At 40.0% G+C, this 18,858-nt stretch overlaps 1 long non-coding RNA gene across 3 annotated transcripts in view; it reads left to right on the top strand.

Annotated features, from left to right (window-relative positions):
- The window catches only part of LOC108289597, a 148,820-nt gene that overhangs the window by 81,766 nt on the left and 48,196 nt on the right, over window positions 1-18,858 (top strand). For 2 of the 3 annotated variants that reach the window (XR_005196944.1, XR_005196945.1), the window contains exon 4: window positions 16,129-16,345. This is a non-coding gene — a long non-coding RNA (uncharacterized LOC108289597). Of the gene's footprint in view, window positions 1-13,670; window positions 14,039-16,128; window positions 16,346-18,858 lie in introns of those variants that run through there. The other variant, XR_005196946.1, reaches the window with a different exon arrangement.

Raw genomic sequence — 18,858 nt, 5'->3', positions numbered from 1 at the left:
GTCATTGGGGATTCTTATCTAAATCTGTTTATCAACGCTTTCAATCCAATCAAAAGCAAGAGATACTTTGTAATGCAGAAACCATTCTTTTGTCTCAGGGGCATGGGGAAACAGTTCATTCTGATAGAAGTGGCTATTGGTGAGGAATGGTTGGTAGCATTTTGGGTGGAAGCCTGATTTCCAAAATGCAATTCTAACTGAACTATTTCTTCACCTGCTTCCCCTGCTGTGCGTTCTTTAGGAAGAACATTAGCATTAAGAAATCACAGAAATTCATGCTTGACTTTTCAACCATAGGATCTTGAACCAACCTTTTGTTAGCCAAAATAGTGGGTGTAAACAAAATGGGTTCTGCAGTTCCCCCGACCTTACATAAGACTGAATATCTGCCCTTCCCCATAGACACGTAACAGAGATACTGCTGAATACCTCATCAACATCAGTTTCCTTCATAGAATGGATGGATTTGTTCTGGTCCATTTATATCCTCTTGCCCCTCTGGACCAAACACACACCTCTGAGTCAGCCGACTGACTGATGGAGACACCAGAGATCGTGGCACAGTGATAAGCCTATTGGCCCATTTAGAGTCAATCCTTGCATGTTGGAGCTAAGCCAACGAGCCACAAACTCCAGGGGCCACACGGCTACATCTGAAAGCACATAGGTTCATCTGCATTGCAGCACTGCGCATTGCCATACCTGCGACCAGCTGCAGCCGGTGAGAGGTGCTCTTTGAAGCTCTGCCCTTCACGCAGTGCCTCATTAGTCATAGACCAATGAGGCCATGAGAAAACATCGGAATACATCTGTCACCTCTAACAATTCATGGAGCAGATTCTCCATTTCCTTTGTTATGCTATGAATAATTCTGCAGCTTCTCCGATTTTATTAAGAAGCCTTTTCCTTGGTTTCTCTTTGTTCTTCTCATCTAATCTCTTAATGGAAGTTGCTAATTAAATTCCTATAGCCATTTTTTTTAACAGTGTTTTGAATAGCAAAGTCTGTCAACTGCAGAAAGTGTATATTCTTATCAACACGCCTGTTGCCTGGAGGAGCGAAGTCCTCGCTGACAGATGGCTGCCAGGGAAGGCCCAGCAGGCCTCACATCTGCAGCACCTGGCAATGGGGGCATGGGAGCAAGCACAGGGCTAGAGATGAGGGCCCATTTGGGCTCAATAACTAGAATCCAGGTTGCTGGAAAGATTCTGTGAATCTTTCCAAGTGAAACTTGGCAAATTTCAGCCAAGCATTCTGGGCATGTACTTTGCTTTTAAGCATCCTTTGATGCTGTACCATTAACAGTCTCATATCCCTTTAAATCTAAGTGGTAGTACCTCTCTAAAGGAAAATTTTAAAAGCTGAGTGCCTGACTTTTATACCAACACGTCCTTTTTTGGGACGCAAGTCATCAGATTAAGTTCCATTAAATGTGCTTGTTGCTGTCTGGTAGGAGGTTTCAAGGCCCTCATGAATCATCCTTTAGCCTGAATTTATATGGAAATTAAGAATGCAGATGTTTTCCTTTAAACCCACTCCATTTTTACCCCCCGCATAGGTAGTTAACGACACAATATCTTGTAGTTGTGAGTGGTTAATTGAGGAATAATCCAGTAACACAGGAATCACTACTAAATCAGTCCCTTTAAGGGATCATTGGTCCTTCAGCAAATGTTGGTACCTGCCTAAAACAAAAATTCATTTGTTCTCTCAACAGATAGTTTCTCCTTGCCTAACAGTTGTCACATAATGTTGCTGGGTACTAGACATTGAGAGGTTGTGACAACCTAGCTCAAGAGAGCAGGCAAAATCCACAGGTCTGCTGGCTCCTACATTCCACATTTCACAAATTATCAGAACAGAGATGTGAGTGTGTGTATGTGAGTATGTGTGTGTGTGTGTGTGTGCGTGTCCCCATACCAGTGCTGGAAACTACAAGAGACTGACCAGGTCTTTGGGAAATTTCTGAACAATAGAAGGGATCGAACCTGTGGAAAAGTACACCAAGAGTCCGGCAGAAACGGCAGCTCCAAAAAGAGGGTGGAAATGCCTCTGAGAGAGAAGCCATCTGGGGACAGCTCCAAGTGCAGAGGCAAAGGATGGAGGGTGGCAGGCATGATCCCTGTGGAAACTGTCACAGTGGTTAAAAACTTAACTCAGCAATTATAGCTATCCAAAAGAAACACTTACATTTATGCAGTCTATGTATGAAAGTGGCTGAGCCTTGCTGCATGGCTCGTAATAGTGCAAACAGCCTGATTGTCCGTCTCTCAGTGAGTGAGTTACTATGAAATTGTCTAGATCACCATGTATCAAAATGAAAAATCCCAAGTCCTGATGTTAAAGGAAAAAAGCAATTTGCAGAAAACACACAGTAAAGTGAAAGAAAGAGAGAGAGATAATAGATGATAGATAGATTGATTGATTGATTAATATAAATGATGGATGGATGGATGGAAGGAAGGATGGTTAGAGTGTATGTGCACATGTTTGTGAATGTAAAACTACAGATCTGGAAGGAGACTTGCCAAATAATTATCAAAGATTTTACCTTTTAGACATTGAATGAGGGTGTAGTAGGGTGAGGGGGACATTCACTTTTTATTACCATGCTTGAAACTTGTATGAGGCCATATTAATGTCATATATGTGATCACAGATATATAAAGTGCAGAAAAAAAAAAAAACAGACATACTGCCCCTTTCCAAGGAGCTTACATAGGAGATAAAGTCATGTAGGGAAAGATTATTGGCAATTTAGTGAAACAGGTGCACTCATCGAGTAATGTCAACGTGGCTTAGCTCCTCAAAAAGGTGCATGACCCAATCTGGATCGCAAGGGGCTCCCCTGGGGCAGGGATGGCTGAGCTGAACTCTGAAGTTCCCACAGGGAAGTGGGGACAAGAAGCAGGGGCCAGTTAGCCAAACTGAGGTGCTCAGTTCTAAGTGCATGTCAAAGATGAGCCTGGACAGGGATCAGGAGGGACCTGATGGGTGGTGAAGGTCCTTGTAAGCTGTCTTGAGCCATCTCATCTCCCTCCTCGGCCTCTCACTGGGGGACGTGGTGTGTTGGAGCCCCAGACATGAAGGTGAGAGCTATTCCAGGAAAGCAGCGCCTTCATCTCCAGTGAGCTCATCTCACTGTCTCCCTTCTCCAACAAAACACTGGCAGCTCGGAGACACACAGAATTGCATGGAAGTGACTGGGACAGCCTCTCTGGAGGTTGACTCATTAGCTGGAATTCTTCCCTCCCCATTGGGCCTGTGGGCCACCCCCATGACATCTTCATTCTTTCCTTCCCACTGGCACAAGGTGCTCTCTGCTGGTGGTCAAGAAGGTTCAGGTAAGGATGACAGAGCAGGCACCTCTATCTTCATCCCTTTTCTCTGCCTTCTACTAAGATCAGCCAACGACTAATAAACTCCTGCTCCCCCCAAAATTTTACCTCCTGAAACCTTTCAGAAAACTTGTAAGTGGACCAGTCACTCCTTTAAGGAAGTGTGCTTGAGATCAAGTGCATGGACTTTCCATGCTACCAAGAGGGTCTAGGGAGCTACACAGTAAAGGCAGGAGAAGAGAGCTGCTTTTTCATGAAATAGCAGCTCATGTATACCCCACACTGTAGGTTTCCAGAAGGTCTCATGGTTGACCAACCATGAGTCCTGAGTCCAACCTGGCATCAGAGAAGAACAGGAATGGCTCTCTGTGCCTGACATAGCCCAGTGCAACCTCCAGTGAGTGTGTGCCTGCAGTCCCTGAGGAAAATGAAGGACAGCCGCCACATCAGCACTGGATCAGCTTCCTAGAGCTGCACCAACAAAATGCCACAAACCAGATGGCTTAAAATGACAGAAAGCTATTCTCTCGCAGTTCTGGAGTCCAGAAGTCTGAAATCAAGGGGCCAGCAGGGCCCTGCTTCCTCTGAAGGCTCTAGAGGAGAATTCTTGCTTGGTCTTCCAGCTTCTGGTTGGCTCCAGGCCTTCCTTGGCTTGTGGCTGCATCACTCCAATCTCTGCCTCTGTCTTCACTTTGCCTTCCTTCTGTGTCTGTCTGCTCTTTTTCTGCCTCCTGCAAGGACACTTGTCATGAGATTTAGGGTCCACCCATGTAATCCAAGATGATCTCATCTTAATGTTTTTACCTTAGCTATACCCGCAAAGGCCCTTTTTCCAAATAAGGCCACATTCATAGGTTCCAGGGGTCAGGATGTGGACCCACCGTTTGGAGAGGCATATTTCAACCCTCCATAGATGCCTAGTAATCATGTTGTTATTCTTGAGGCCTTTGCTCTCAATCTTCTTCACCAGGTTCAGAGTCAGTTTTAGACCCACTTGGCTTAACATCTAGCTAGGATGCTATTTTGCATAGGAAAACAGCAGATAAAATGGTGTGGCTTTTGAGATGAGATTCAGTACCCTCTTTAATTAGATGTAAAAATTGGCCAGAAAATTCTACTTGCTTGCTCAAGGTTACAGTTTAGACACAGAGTGAAGACTCAGATTCAGGGGATCTTTCTACCACCCCATGCTCTGGAGGTATAAGATTCTAAGTACTTATGTTTGACCTCAGTTTCAGGTTGGGTATTAGGTAGATGACAGTGACTTTGAGGACAAACTATTAAAAATAAATAGCACTTTGATCTTGCAGCTTCTTATCCTAGAGTAGGGCCTTAAAAAATTCACTCTCGTTGGGCAGAACAGGACTAGGATCACTCAGACTGCGGAATACTTTCTTGCTTATTTCTCACCTTGTCCCTGTAAAGGAATCTGCCTCTTTAGTTCTGAAAGTTTTGGTGTACTAGACCATGCTTTGTTCCAATTAGAGAAAAAACTACCCCAAATGCTATGAAAACAAAACATTTTAGTTCATGAACTTGAAGAAGTATTATTAAGGCCTTTAGTTCAGTCTGGTAAACCAAGGAGTAGGATAGCACACTTCAAAGACTAGGCAGTATTTTTCTTGGGACTGAATTAGGAAAGAATGGGACTGGGGTGGAGTGGGGTAGGTGGGAGTGGGTGTCCTTTGGACTGGTTTACAAGGCTTGGCTTGATAGGAGCACTGGGTGCCTGTGAATATCTGTTATGTAATGCATACCCCAAGCAGTTGTAAAGTCATTCAGACAATGGTCAAACTTGGGAGGTTTCCAACTCATGAATACTGCAGATAGCCCATTTTCTTCACCTTCAGTTGAATCTGATACTTTTGAATAGGCTGTGAGGTGTTCGGGACTTTATCTGAGCCAGAGCCGCTAAGCTGAAAGGAGACGTGAATGGATGAGGGAGTCATTCAAAAAACGCTTTCATTTGGTTTCAGAAACACTTTCTTTGTTTTGATGCGCTCAGAACATCATCTATTTGAAGTCTGGCTCCACTAGAGTTTTTATCTCCAAAGCAAGACAAATATGGTAATTTCAAATAAATAAGCCACCACAACAAAATGTATTTGGGAAAGAAAAAAAAAAACTGTTTCCAGGAGATTTGTGCATTTTGAACATGGGTAATGCCTGTATAAAAGTCTAAATGAGTGACTCTAAGCTAGAGTCTGTCTTTCTCTTTGTTCTTTAAGAAAATATTCACATCTTTCCAACTAAATTAACATATATTATCACAAATGTGTCATTCTCAAATTTCCTGAGCTCGGCTTATCACTCACCATTCTTTTTTTTGCTCATGACTGTCTTTCTGAAAACAAAACAACATTATTCACACCAATAAGTGTAACAGGCACAATGGGAGAAAGCACTGGAAGCTACTTCTTTGTACTTATCAGCGTGACCTCTAGCTCTTGGCTTTTCCTTTCTTTGCGTCTCTGAGAAGGAACTGCGGAACCCTATGTTCCATTAGTGTTCCCGCACCCATTTGTCCTCTGCACGCCCTTTGTGCTCTGGGAGAATTCAGCATCCAGGCAAAATCTAACTCCTGACTTTCTCCTGCAGTTGACAACAGAATATCTAGTTTAAAGAGAAATACTCAATTCTTCTCATTATCTTAATTCATAGGTGGTTTAAATGGCTAGAGAAAAAGCCTAAGTCTCCTGATGCTTGAATAAAAAATAAAATGGACCATTTACTTAACACCCCATTTGAAGCCAGAGGCCCTTTAGGGAGTTTGGCCAGACCATTTGTAAGACTGGAGATTGTATTTGCATACATTCCCACACCTGGGAGTGACTCTATGTGATAGACACTTAGATATACCAGTGAGAAGTACAAGCTGGGAGTGTCTACAGGGGAGGAGATCTCATTCCACTCTAAATTCTAATTCAGGTCAGAAAAAGAGAGTTTCCTAGAAAGATTCCTCTTATATCCAAATTTAAGATTCAGAACCAACGCAGTAGAGAAAGAGAATTCAAAATTTTCTGTCTAATGCCAGTGGGATACTAAGAGTATTTCTTTCAGATTCACCATTTAAAGCAAGTTACCATTAAAAACACCTTCTGATTAAATGGAAACTGACCCCCCTACCAGGTTGTTAGAAATGTTACAAAAACAGGTCATAGCTTTCTGACTTATTAAGAAAGATTTTTTGTGTGTGACTTGAGAGGCAAATACCATTGACATAGGTAGCTAAATGCTTGTGGATTAGGATGATGACATGAAATAGCTTGAGCTTTGCTATTTTTGTACTATACAAATTTAGGTATAAAGCATCTTACTCATCTTGGCTTGCTGTTTATATTTCTCAAAAACTTTTCAGTCTAATTTTTTAAATCAAAATATGACCCAAGCCCTAGAGGTTGCTCAGGTTAAAAGTATATTTTAACCATGACTGTCATAGAAACACTAGTGACCAAAAACCTATTTTACCAATGACTCCCGGAAATCTAAGCTTTCAGAATGTTCAAAACCACCAGAATACAAATGGACTTTGGTGGACACCAGATGTTTCTGTTTTAATAAAACAGAAACCTCTTTCTCCAGTATCTTATCAATACATACAGGCCATTTATGATTTTTCCTATATAATCATTCCTTTTCTTGGAGAAATTGAAGACTTTATTACCAATTTTGGTTGATATTCTGTCTGACTTTTATGTTGAACAGGACTCAAGAGACCCTGCGCCAAATGGGGCCCCTGTTTTTGTTGCTTCCAGGCAGCGAAGGACCTGAAGGCTGAACTGGAATGTGTGTGTGTGTGTGTGTGTGTGTGTGTGTGCGTGCCTGCCTGTGTGTCTGTGTCTGTGTGTGTCTGTCTCTGTGTGTGTGTGTGTCTGTGTATGTGTGTGTGTGTGTGTGTGTCAGGGGTGGGGGGCAGTTGGTCTATCTTTTCCTTAAATTGTCTTATAATTCACCTCTAATGAGCAGAAGTTGCATGCAAACTTCCTAAAGAAAGGGCAGGTATATTATCTCTTAATTCTGCTCAGCCACCATGGATCAACATTTATTCCTCTTGCTCAAAAATTAGAAAGTTGGTTCATGCCTGGATGCTTAAGCCTGTGGGGACTCGAGAACTCTAAACCCTACTGGGCCTTGACAGGCAGAATGTCTATAAAATTACTCTGAAAACATTAAATCTTCATGGCTGGGAGATTAAGACTCTCTTCCTCAGCGTAGGTATTTTTTTAGTACAGAGTGTTAAAATCGACTTGCCTTTGTTAAAGCTTCCATGTTCCTACGGTTTCCACCTCAGCCACTAAGGAGACATAGGGATGTATTTTTGGTGCTAGGACACTGTGAAGACTGTGCCTGTATCAGGGGCACACACAGAGCCTTTTTTGAAATAGACTTTTGATGTAAGCCTTTTTCTGAAATAAGGCTTTGGGGAAAACAAAAAGAAAGAAAAAAAGCTACCTACTCCGATTAGGCTCACAAAGAGACTACAGTACTCCACATTATCTTAAGAAAAACAAAAGCCCGAAAGCACAGCCCACAGCCTTTCCATCAAGTAGCAGGCATTAAAGTACATTAGCTCTATCATTTGTATGTCTATAAATATCAATAAAGTATGTGATTTGGCTTCACTTTCACACAAAGAAGGAGGACTATCCTTTTCAGGAAATTTCGCAGAGACACTCACCAACAAAAGTTCAGTAACTTAATCTTTGGAAAGCTCAATCATGCTGAGTTCAAAATTGCAGGTTTTAAACTAATGTACCTGATAAGTGCCGATGGCAGAACTAAAGCGAGCCATTATTAGGTAATCCAATATTCCCAATCCTGGTTATCTGTAATGGAGAAGAGTCTCCCTAAAACAGCAGTAATGTGCTCACATCTACATTCATCTCAGAAGTCGAAAAGAGGCATTCTTCATGGGCTTTATCTGTTTCCAAATGTCTGCTTCCACAAGGAGTGCTTTTGCACCGGTGAGGCAGCAATGCAGATGACTCCTGTATATTTGTCCGATGGGTGCTATTTCTTATGGATCCCTAGGACACTATCTTACTGGCTGGACTATCACAGCTGTCTGACTTTTACGTTGAACAGGTCTTGGAGACCCTGAGCCAAATGGGGCCTCTGCTTCTGCTGCTTCTAAGGGGTGGGGGCAGTTGGTTAGGGTTTTTTTTTTTTCTTTTCTCTTCTGTGTGTCATAGTGCTTCCAACTTTTCTCCAGCACAAGTTTCCTCTTGCAAGGTGTCATGATGCCTATGGAGAGGGTTTGTAGCGTGTCCATCATGCAAATTTATTTGCACAGAGCCACTTATCACTGCTATTGGTTTGAAACATCTATCTTGTTTCTCCTGAGTGGCAGACTCTATTTCCAGAGCTGAAATAAACATGGTCCTCAAACTTTTCATTATTCAGTAACACGTTAAGAGATAATGTGAAGAAAGGTAAAACTTATTCAAGGTGACGCATTTGTCCTGCCTCCCTCCTATGGCAACATGAACAGTGACTCTGTTATTACATTTGTATGTTGCACAGTTTTACATGTTCTAATATGGAACTAAATAAATTCACTTTTTAAAGATATTTTTAAACTGGAATCTAAGCCTAAATGAAGATCATCCCAATAATATCCAGAGGGGAGGATGGCAGGTGGATAACTTAGAATGGGGCTTCCACTTCTTTTCCCCACTGTCTTGACTGATTCCTGCCTGGAAACACACTTTTCCATAAATGAGTGTATTGACATATGTGAATTTGTATGTTGCATCTTACAAGTCCAACAGAATTAAGTTAATAAGTACAATCTTTCGGAAATGCATGCAAGGGCAGCGGGAGTGAGAGGAGCCTGCGGAGTAGAACATTAGTGTTCTTTCACTAACCCCTCCCACTCTGGACTAGTTCACAGGAGACATCTTAAGATGGAAGTGAAGGATCAAAACAAGGACTCTCCCTCAAAAATAGGCACTCTGATAATTTTATTATGAGTCACTTATGATCCTACAATCTCTTTTCAGAAGTTGTGTGTGTATGAAGCAGGAATTCTCTAAGAATCAGTAAGTTTTTCTATTTTAGAATGACCATCTAAAGAAGGCACATTGTTTTCTATTAAAAGTTTGGCAAGCTCCAGAGTGAAAAGAAGTAGACAGCAATCTCCCATTTACTCAGAATGGCTTAAGAACATTCAACTATTTCATATTATTAAGAGTTATCATCCATATCAAATACAGATTACCAATTTTAAATAACCTTATCAAGCTAAACTACATCAAATTCTAAAACTACATTGAATAAACTTCACCTAAAGTCAGGAATTTGCACCACTGCCAAGTCAACGCTGAGGCCATCAGTTAACATCCCATAATCCTATAGCTGTAGAAAATGCAGGAGATTGAGCTGAGCACATGTTGAATTCATTAGGATACACCTGGGGGAGCTGGCCTTTTAAACAAGCCTGAGACTTCAGCTTATTATTGTTAACCGCTTCTTGCTAATAAAAGTAGAGCACAGAATGTGAAAAAAATTCAATTAAGGTACTGGAGATGTAGTAGTGTGAAGGTTATGAGCTCAAATGGGCACCATAAGTAACATAAGTTATATCTAGAGCAGAGATCCTCAAATATGCATGTATAACAGAATAATGGAGGCTTTGTTGAAACAGGGTGTTGGCTTCACCCTCAGGGATTCTGATTTAGTAGATTTGGAATGATTTCTGAAAATTTACATTTCTAGCAAGTTTCCCAGGTGACACTGATGTTGTTGGTTCATGGACCATATTCTGAGAACTGCTGCTCTAGGATCAAATGAAAGTTTGTTTATTCATTTGATTGTTTATTTCCCAGTTAACTTGATTACGTCAATGCAAACTCAAATAAGTCTGTCCATAAAAATTCCCTTTTCTGCCCTCAGAAATACAGGTTGTCCAGACCAGTAAAAAAGCCTAACAGATTTTTATTTTTCTTTTGTATCAGCTAGATAAGGAGTCATAAAAATGTCAGCCTATAACCACAAAGAGCATTTGAGCATTTCAGTATATCCATGCAATAATTAAGCTACATAGACTTGGATTCATAGATAGCTATGTCCTTTCCTGCTATATGACCTTGGGCAAGCAATTTAGCAGCTCTAAACCTCAGTCTTTATGAAATAGGACTAATAATTTAAACCCCAATGGATTGTTGTCAGGAGTATAAATATAAAGTTCCTATGTGATGCACCAAACATAGTTGGAGCTTAATATTATCTACTCATTTCAAAAGATTCAATCCAGTTACATTCTAATAACTGTAGAGAACTATAATAACTCAGATAACTATGGGTAACTCAGAGATGAATCACTCAGAGAATCACAGATAACTCAGAGAAAGCCATGGAGTGTTCTATAAACATGCAATTCCTCAATATATAATATTACAACATTCCATAAAATATCAGCTAGAATATGGGAATTGAGTTAATTTTCTGATTAGCAGAAGTTTTAAGAAATTTCTTCTTGTTTCAACCTTGGCTGGAATTCCTTTTAACTCCCCTGCCTTGTGATATAATATGTATATCCAGGTAGTCTTTCATTGTTGAATTAGGGTCATTCATTGTATTGACTTCAGAGTCATCATTGTAGGCCAAATTGTCATTGTAGTCATAGAAAGTAATGGAAAGTATATTGAATAAGTTGTGATTCTAAAATGTAATTTGATTTTTTACATATATGTGTAATTCCCATTATAAATTAGATTTTTTTTTTTTTTTTTGTCGTGCTTTTCTCATCACAGACAATCTGGAGCACAGAAAAATTTCTAGTAAACAAGTGATTTGGTTAGTTAGGGCTCAGCAAATTGATAATGCAGCGGGATTTCATAGGTCACTGGAGGACTACTAAAGATACACTTCAACTGGGACATGTAAGTGTTCAAACAACATGTGACTTTGCGGATTGTTCTGGTAATGGTGTTTTGGTGACCTCTTCCTCAAATTCATCAACTGAGTATGCTTCATTGGCAGACACTTTCCAATGCACTTCCCCATGCTATACTTCAAATTCCATGGATCCCTCCAGAGTTGGCATTATTTGGTCCCATTATGTACGATCCAAATGTCAACATAGGAAGCTCCAGCTCACTCCTATCTGCACTCCAAAGGCTCCCCAATAAAGGAGGTTTGCCGTAAAAAAAGAATTTCTCCACAAGGGCTCTACTGGCATTTTAGGCCAGACCATTCTTTGTTGCATGGACTGTCCTGTGCATCAAAGGAAGTTTAGCCACAACCTGGCTTTTACCCACAAGATACCAGTAATACTCCACTTCCCAAGTAAAGATAATAAAAAATGTCTCCAGACGTTGCCAAATGTCCCATGGGGGTCAAAAGTGACCACACTCCCCCCAGTTATGAACCACCATCTTAAAGACTAAAGGCCAGTCCTCAATTAGAAGACTAGGGGACATTTTCTCCCTGCTGGTCCCTCTGATGTTAATCAGTGTGGAAATGACCAATGACTACTCTGGGAAATTGCCCATTTCTCTCCTCCTAATTCTTTTGATTAGACCAGCAGAGCGATTTCTTCATTCCAACAGAGTCTTATGGAACAGACAGTTTATGTCAAGATAAAAGCACACTCATGGTATAGATTTCAGAGCTTGTCACTCAGGATATATGTATGTTTTTGACAACAGATTTCTGAAGGGTTTGCATTTCTACCACATACAATCTAGGCAAGCCCAACTGTACTCGTTCCTTGAATCCCTTGATTAACTGAAGTCATCAATAATGCCTTACCAAAAACCAAGGTGTCAAACATCTTCATAAAATACTTCTTGTGCTGATAATAATGAAAAAAATTCTTTATAGGTGGCACATTGAAAGTGACTCAAGGTCCCTATTCTGATTATGAATTTTCATTGTAATTAAGTGGCATAAGAAGTTAAGCTGGCTATGACTACCTTGAAATGTCTGCCTTCCTATGTGTGGGTATGCATGTTTTAAAATGAAATTCTCAATATGGGCTTTTAAACGTGATTTTCATCTTATTCCTCTAAGTGTAATATGGCATATTTTATGTTTCAGATACGTGTAGCGTATCAAGGTAGGAGAGAGTTTGTTACTCAGGCTTATTCCCCATCCATGTGGGCAAATAACACTGCTACCCATGAAAGAAGGAGAGTAGTGTGCTGCTCTGCAACAAAACAGTGCACGTTCTGTATGACGCAGACCACAAGGTATTCAGAGAACGGGACTCTGGGAAGGTTGGGTCCTTAGGAAAGGTTTCACAAAGGATGTCAACCTGAACCAACATACATGACCACATGGTGCTGCTTTCCCCTGCAGAAAACCCAGACTTGGAGGTTGAGAAGTGGCAGAGCAGCTAGACAGAATTCAACTCATTTATGATTGTGACCAAGAGGGTATTTATAAATAGCCAAAATGACAGAATAGATAAGAAAGGAATCCAGGGACTAAAATATTGACATAAGTCAGAAATAACCTAAGTTTGAGTTATTTATTTCGATGTTACCATTGCTGTAAGGTAAGAAAGAAGTGCTAAATGAACAAGGAGCATCTTCTATTCCTTTGGTAGGTCACATGTCTTATTTATTCGGTTTGGTGGTAGGAACTAGTTTCACTCTGTATTAATAGAACATCAACCAAGTAACTACCATCTAATGCACCAGGCATGGGACTGTGGCACCTATCATTATTTCAGGAGCCAGAGACACACAGGCAAACTGAACAGACAAGGCCTCTGTTCTCAGAGACCTTCCTGTTCTACTCGGGGAAGACTGACAATTAACTGGTAAACAATCAGAAAGTGATTGTGTCCACTGGAGAAAACTAAGCAGTGTAATGCGACAGAACACGGGTCTGCAAACTCCAGCCTGCAGACAAAGCTACCCACTGCCTGTTTTTATATGGCCTATAGCTAAGAATGGCTTTTACATTTGAACCCCAACAAGTGGAATGTGTCTTCTCATTCATAGACCTCATTATGAAAAATTATGCTTAATCGTCCTAGTTCGAGTTTTTAAAATTGTACTATTTGTTTTCTCTGTTGTCATTTAAGTACTTACATGATATCATCAATTTTGCCTCTTGGTCTACTGTGTGTTCCTTTACATAAAAATGTTGCCAACTGCTGCGTTAGAGACCCACAACCCTGATAGAAAAGGACCCAGGGCTAGAGCTATGAAGGAAGACCTTTCTGAACAGGTGACATCAAGGTTGAGACGTGAATGGCTACAGGGCATCCTGGGTTCTTGCCTACTGCTGCCAGGGCTGTGTAACCTTTGGGTCCCTCTTTCCTTATTTGTAAAATATCTTGGTTGAACTATTTCATCTGCCTTCCCTAAACCATTATAGTTCCATTTTTCTGTTGACTGAACATGGCGCATCCTTCATCATGATTCATCTTTCATCACTCATCTATGCCCACTTCATGAGTATAAAGAAGAAACAGATCAGCAGAAGAGACGTTTCCAATTCTCCACTTTTGCACGCATCATATGGGTTGCCAAGATTCACGGAAGTCCCATAAATGAGAGTTCTACAATTAACCTCAAATACCTTGACGAAGTATGTGAAAGTTTGTCAGAGCACAAGGTCAGATGCCTCACAATTTTCCAAACATTACTAAAAAAACAGCCCACGCTCACTCTGAATTATTGTGGTCTTTCAAAGTCTATACAAAGTAATATGCAAGGAGACAAAGCTATTTTACTAGGCAGACAGATATTCCAAATTACTGGTTCTTAACAAGCATGGTAATACATCAGTCAAAAGCAATAAATTTAAACTTAATGAAATCTCAATTTGCCTACAGTGCATTTCACTTTGACATTTTCTATATTGCCACGGTGCTTTGATAAAGTTTTTTAAAATGCAAAGGAAGTGTCTGTAAGGCTAAAGACCAGACTTGGTACCATTGTGGCCCAGGCAACATTACAGTACTTAAGTTTCATCACTCTATGCCCCGTGGCAGGCAGAGCCCCGACGCTAACACAGGTTCAGTTTTCATTATCATCATATGATTATGCGTTTTACTGCATTTAACTGATAATACAACTACCAGCTCACCTTAAAAGAATTAGCTTGGAGGTTTCATTGCTTTCCAAATGGAATTCATTTGACAAACAAATGACAATTAGCCTAGTCTCCCTGTTCTGCGTCAGGATGCTTTTTGATTGAACCTAGACCAATTTACAATTTTTAAATGAGTTTAGACATTTACATTTAAAATATCTGGAGGAAATTAGCCCTGGGACATCCAACAGCCAAAATGCTTTTTGAAGTTGATTATTATTTGATCTAGTACCCTCTACCTGTACATTTTGTTCTGACTTCAAAGTTTGGGAATGTAAATGCCACCTCACCTCAAAGCACAGGGAGAAACTTAAAAGTGGTTTTGCTCATTATGTTATGCAAAGGAGCCCATATTTTAATATTCGTTTAATATGGTTAGTTAGCTTTAATGACACCAGTGTGACAGTGTCATAGTTTTGGAATCTGAAAGCGCTGATTGAAGTTTCCGGCTGCTGCCTCTATTTTTCTGCACAGAAAGGAATTGTGCCCTTTGAAGGACAGATTAGCTCCTGGCTGCGTCCATTCTGGTGAGGGCTAAGCGTGATAACTTTCAGATGAAGAGTTCAGCTGCCTGGGTGAAGAAAGCACAAATCATGATATCAGGAGCTACAGAGACACTTGACTGTCAGATTCCAATTCTGTGTGTTTTCTAAGTGCAAGCCCTTTGCCCACCGCTGCTGAGGAAGTTGCTGGGGAAGCTACTGGTAATTCCATTATAAACATGCAGTGCTGATAACCCAGCCACAGAAACTGGTATTGCCCTGAAATTAAGCCCACTGATTTCTAGCCGAGAACATATTTTATTTATTTATTATTATTATTGCTACTTTATTGTCAAAATGAGAAAGCAGCCTTTCACTCATTCCATGTTGTACAACTGCAAAAATTAAATATTGTGAGGCGAAAGCTTGCAAAATGTGCTATTGCATCATCTCCCTGTTCTGAAGGCCTGGTAATCAGTGTTATGCACAATATATTCAAAGGAATGCTCTAGAAGAAAGGGCAAGTGACGCAGCGCTGAGGAGCCGGCCAGTCCCTATCTGCATGCAGTTATCATGGCTTTCACAGGTCATCCTTGAGAGCTCACTAGAATATTTTGAATTTCTAGTTTTGTCTCACAGTATAGGACACACACCACATGTTTTCAAAATAACTTTGAGTTCAAAAGAGTTCCCTAATGATAACACTGTATAACCCCAGCGCTGAATTAATGGTTTTGAAGACTGTTTTCTGTGAAGGTAGCAGAGGCTGACTTCAGTCATCCTGGCCCTCCTGGGTGCTCACAACAGTGTCATGAGGCAAAAATGCCTGGACAGAGGTCACAGATGTAAGAATGGCAGTGGGGGGCGCCGTGTTTGGTCTCCTTGGGACAATTGGTCTGAATCCCCTGATCTCACCACCATGTATTGTGAAAATAGTGATAAAATAAAACAACAACAACAAAAAAAATTCTTTTTCATCCATTTTATTGCTGAACAGATTAGACATCCACCAGGTCGCTTCACATCTAAACTTTGTAATTTCACGTGAGCGTACTTTCACCCTGCCGCACTCCCACCCTCATTTTCCTTAATGAAATTGGAATTGAGGTCCCCGCCAAAGTGTCCTTGGAGTCAACTCTGTTTTGATTCTAAACGTAACCCACAAGCACCACATTTTCTCACGCAAACACTGTCCCAAGTAGAGACACGCCAAAGTCTTTCTATCATGGGCTTTTCATTGTCTATTTTTCTTCCAGCAGAAACAGGACTCTTTCTTCCTGTGCGAACAGCCTGGCGGCAACCATCTTGCACAACATTCTCAGCCCCTGGCTTTGAAGTCTTGCGAGTTGCCTAAGAGCGCAGGCTGCACAGCTGGAAACCTGGAGGTTTCTGCTACCTCGACCGCCCTCTGCTGGGTGGACCGACGGCTGTGTAGGAGGTGGTCCACAAACAGCCGGAAGGCTTCCCCTTAAGGTACGGGTGGATTTTTCACTAAGACACGGGAAAGACTTTTGGGGTTTTACAAAATAAATTTTTCTTTTCTTTCAGAGATTTTTAGAAATACACTTTCTTCTCTGCATATATACAGGCATACCAGTTTATTCTGCCTACGTGTTTGGGAAAAAAAAAAAAAAATTTGTCAGAGTGAAAACCATGAATGATTCTAACATCTCTCTCTGACAATCAAATGCTATATATGCCCTTGCCCTGGCACTAATGGCCTGGCAACAAGGAAATAACGCTAAGTCAGAATAATTCTCCTAATATTCTCACAACATGAAGAAGCAGAATACGATGAGGGTTAAGACCGTGAAAACAGACTGCCTAGGTATAAATACTTCTCTGACTGTTATTAACTATGTGACCTTATACAAGTTAAATAACCTCTCCAAGCCTGAGTTTCCTCTTCTGTAATACGAGGTTATAATACTATTTGTCTCCTGTGGTTGTTATAGTTTATATATACACATACATACATACACACACAAGTTATATATATATATATAACTGTATATATAATTAACATATATATATATAACTGTGTATGTATAGATTAACTATAACTGTATGTTAACTATATATGTGTGTTATAAATATTTATACATATATATTGTGTTATAAATATGTATAACACATATATAGTTAATATATATTATAGGGGTTGTTATGGTTAACCCTATATATATGTTATACATATGCTATATATAATATTGTTTGTCTCCTGAGGTTGTTATAGTTAACCCATGTAAGACAAATAGTATTATACTCTTTATATTATGATTCTTGAAAAAAGGGGCTTGCTTTGCAGGAATTATTGATATCTTCTTTGTAGGACCTCATAAAAGAAGGCTAATAGTTGAAACCGTTTTTATGTATTAGACACACATTAAGATGGAGACTATTCATTCACTTGCTCAGCAAATATTTAATGTGCCTCCACCCTGTGCCTACAGATCAGAGGCTGAGTAGAGAAGATGCAGATATAAGTAAGACAGACATGGTTTCTACAATGTGGAGCTTGCAGGCTGATGGGGAAAACAGACAGTAAACAAGCAATTAAAGGGGAAGAATGATCTAAAATGACCATCATATGATCATCTAAAATGACTCATCTGGAGTTCCCACTTTATAATTTTACGAAAGATTCCTTTGTATGAAGAGATCTCTGTGGTGGAAAATGTCATAATCTAAGAGAATGATAGAAGAGCTATAAAGTTCTCATTATCCAGGGTCGGGGAGACTTTGTATTTAGGAAAATCCACAAATAGAAAGGACATATTTGCCCACAAAAAATAACATAGGAGTTGCAGCGCCAATTCATTAATACACAGAGCAAAACATTACATCCTTATGCTCAAAGTTTCATCTGTATGAAATAGAAATGCGTTTTCTATTTCGTACAGCGGTGCTCGATAATACTCCACACAACGACGGTGCAGAATATTCTTGAAGGATTCTCAGAATTAAAGTGGATTGGTAGGCTTGCATGTGCAGGTACTAACTCTAACACTCTTAAGTGTTGCTGAAGAGCAGCTGGGGATATTGCAGATCTGTCAGAAGATATTTTTTCTCTGCTAAGAAGTGGAGCATCTGTAGGTATAACATACAGATATACACAGTGTATACTGTATATAATGAATTTCCTTGCTTATCCAATTTCCCAAATAGGTGAAGTGATATAAGAGGAAAATAACTGCATCAGTTCATCAGGCCAAGGTCAATCATATCTTTATGAAACTTCAAGTTAAATTATTATTAGAATCTACTCTATACTGGATTGCATCTTTCTTTAATGAATTTCCATGGGAGAAAACAACCTGAGGTTAACATTCACGGATCACAGAACAAGCTCATGATGATGGCCTGTTCATCATCACTGTGTGTGAAGCTATTTTTAGTAACCTGCTTTCTACTCCTTTTTATTGTAAATTGACAGCTTAAAATTGTATAAATTTATGGGTTACAAAATGGTGCTATGGTTTGTGAATACAATGTAGAATTAAATCAAGCTACTTCACATACCCATCACCTCAAATACCTAACACTTTTTGTGGTGAGAACATTTGAAATATACTCTTTTAAAAATTTTTAAATGGACAATACTCTATTATTAACTATATTCACCAAACTGTTCAATAGAACTTAAAAAAAAAACTATATTCCTCCTGTCTGAGATTTTGTAGGCTTCAACAATTATCTTCCCATTCTTCTCCCTCCCCAGCCTCTGTAACCACCATTCTACTCTCTTCTTCTATGAATTCAATTGTTTTCCATTTTACCTATAAGTGAGAACATGAAGCATTTGTCTTTCAGTGCCTGGCTTATTTCAGTTAATATAAGGCTCTCCAATTGCTGTTGCAAATGACAGAATCCCCTTCTTTTTAAAAAAAAATATTTTATTGCATTTTAGGTTTTGGGGTACATGTGAAGAACATGCAAGATTGTTGCATAGGTACATACATGGCAGTGTGGTTTGCTGCCTTCCT

This window comes from Cebus imitator, unplaced genomic scaffold (assembly GCF_001604975.1).
Source record: "Cebus imitator isolate Cc_AM_T3 unplaced genomic scaffold, Cebus_imitator-1.0 Scaffold406, whole genome shotgun sequence".
Classification (NCBI taxonomy): domain Eukaryota; kingdom Metazoa; phylum Chordata; class Mammalia; order Primates; family Cebidae; genus Cebus; species Cebus imitator.
Note: the sequence above shows the minus strand (reverse complement) of the source record. Positions and strands in the feature narration are given on the sequence as shown.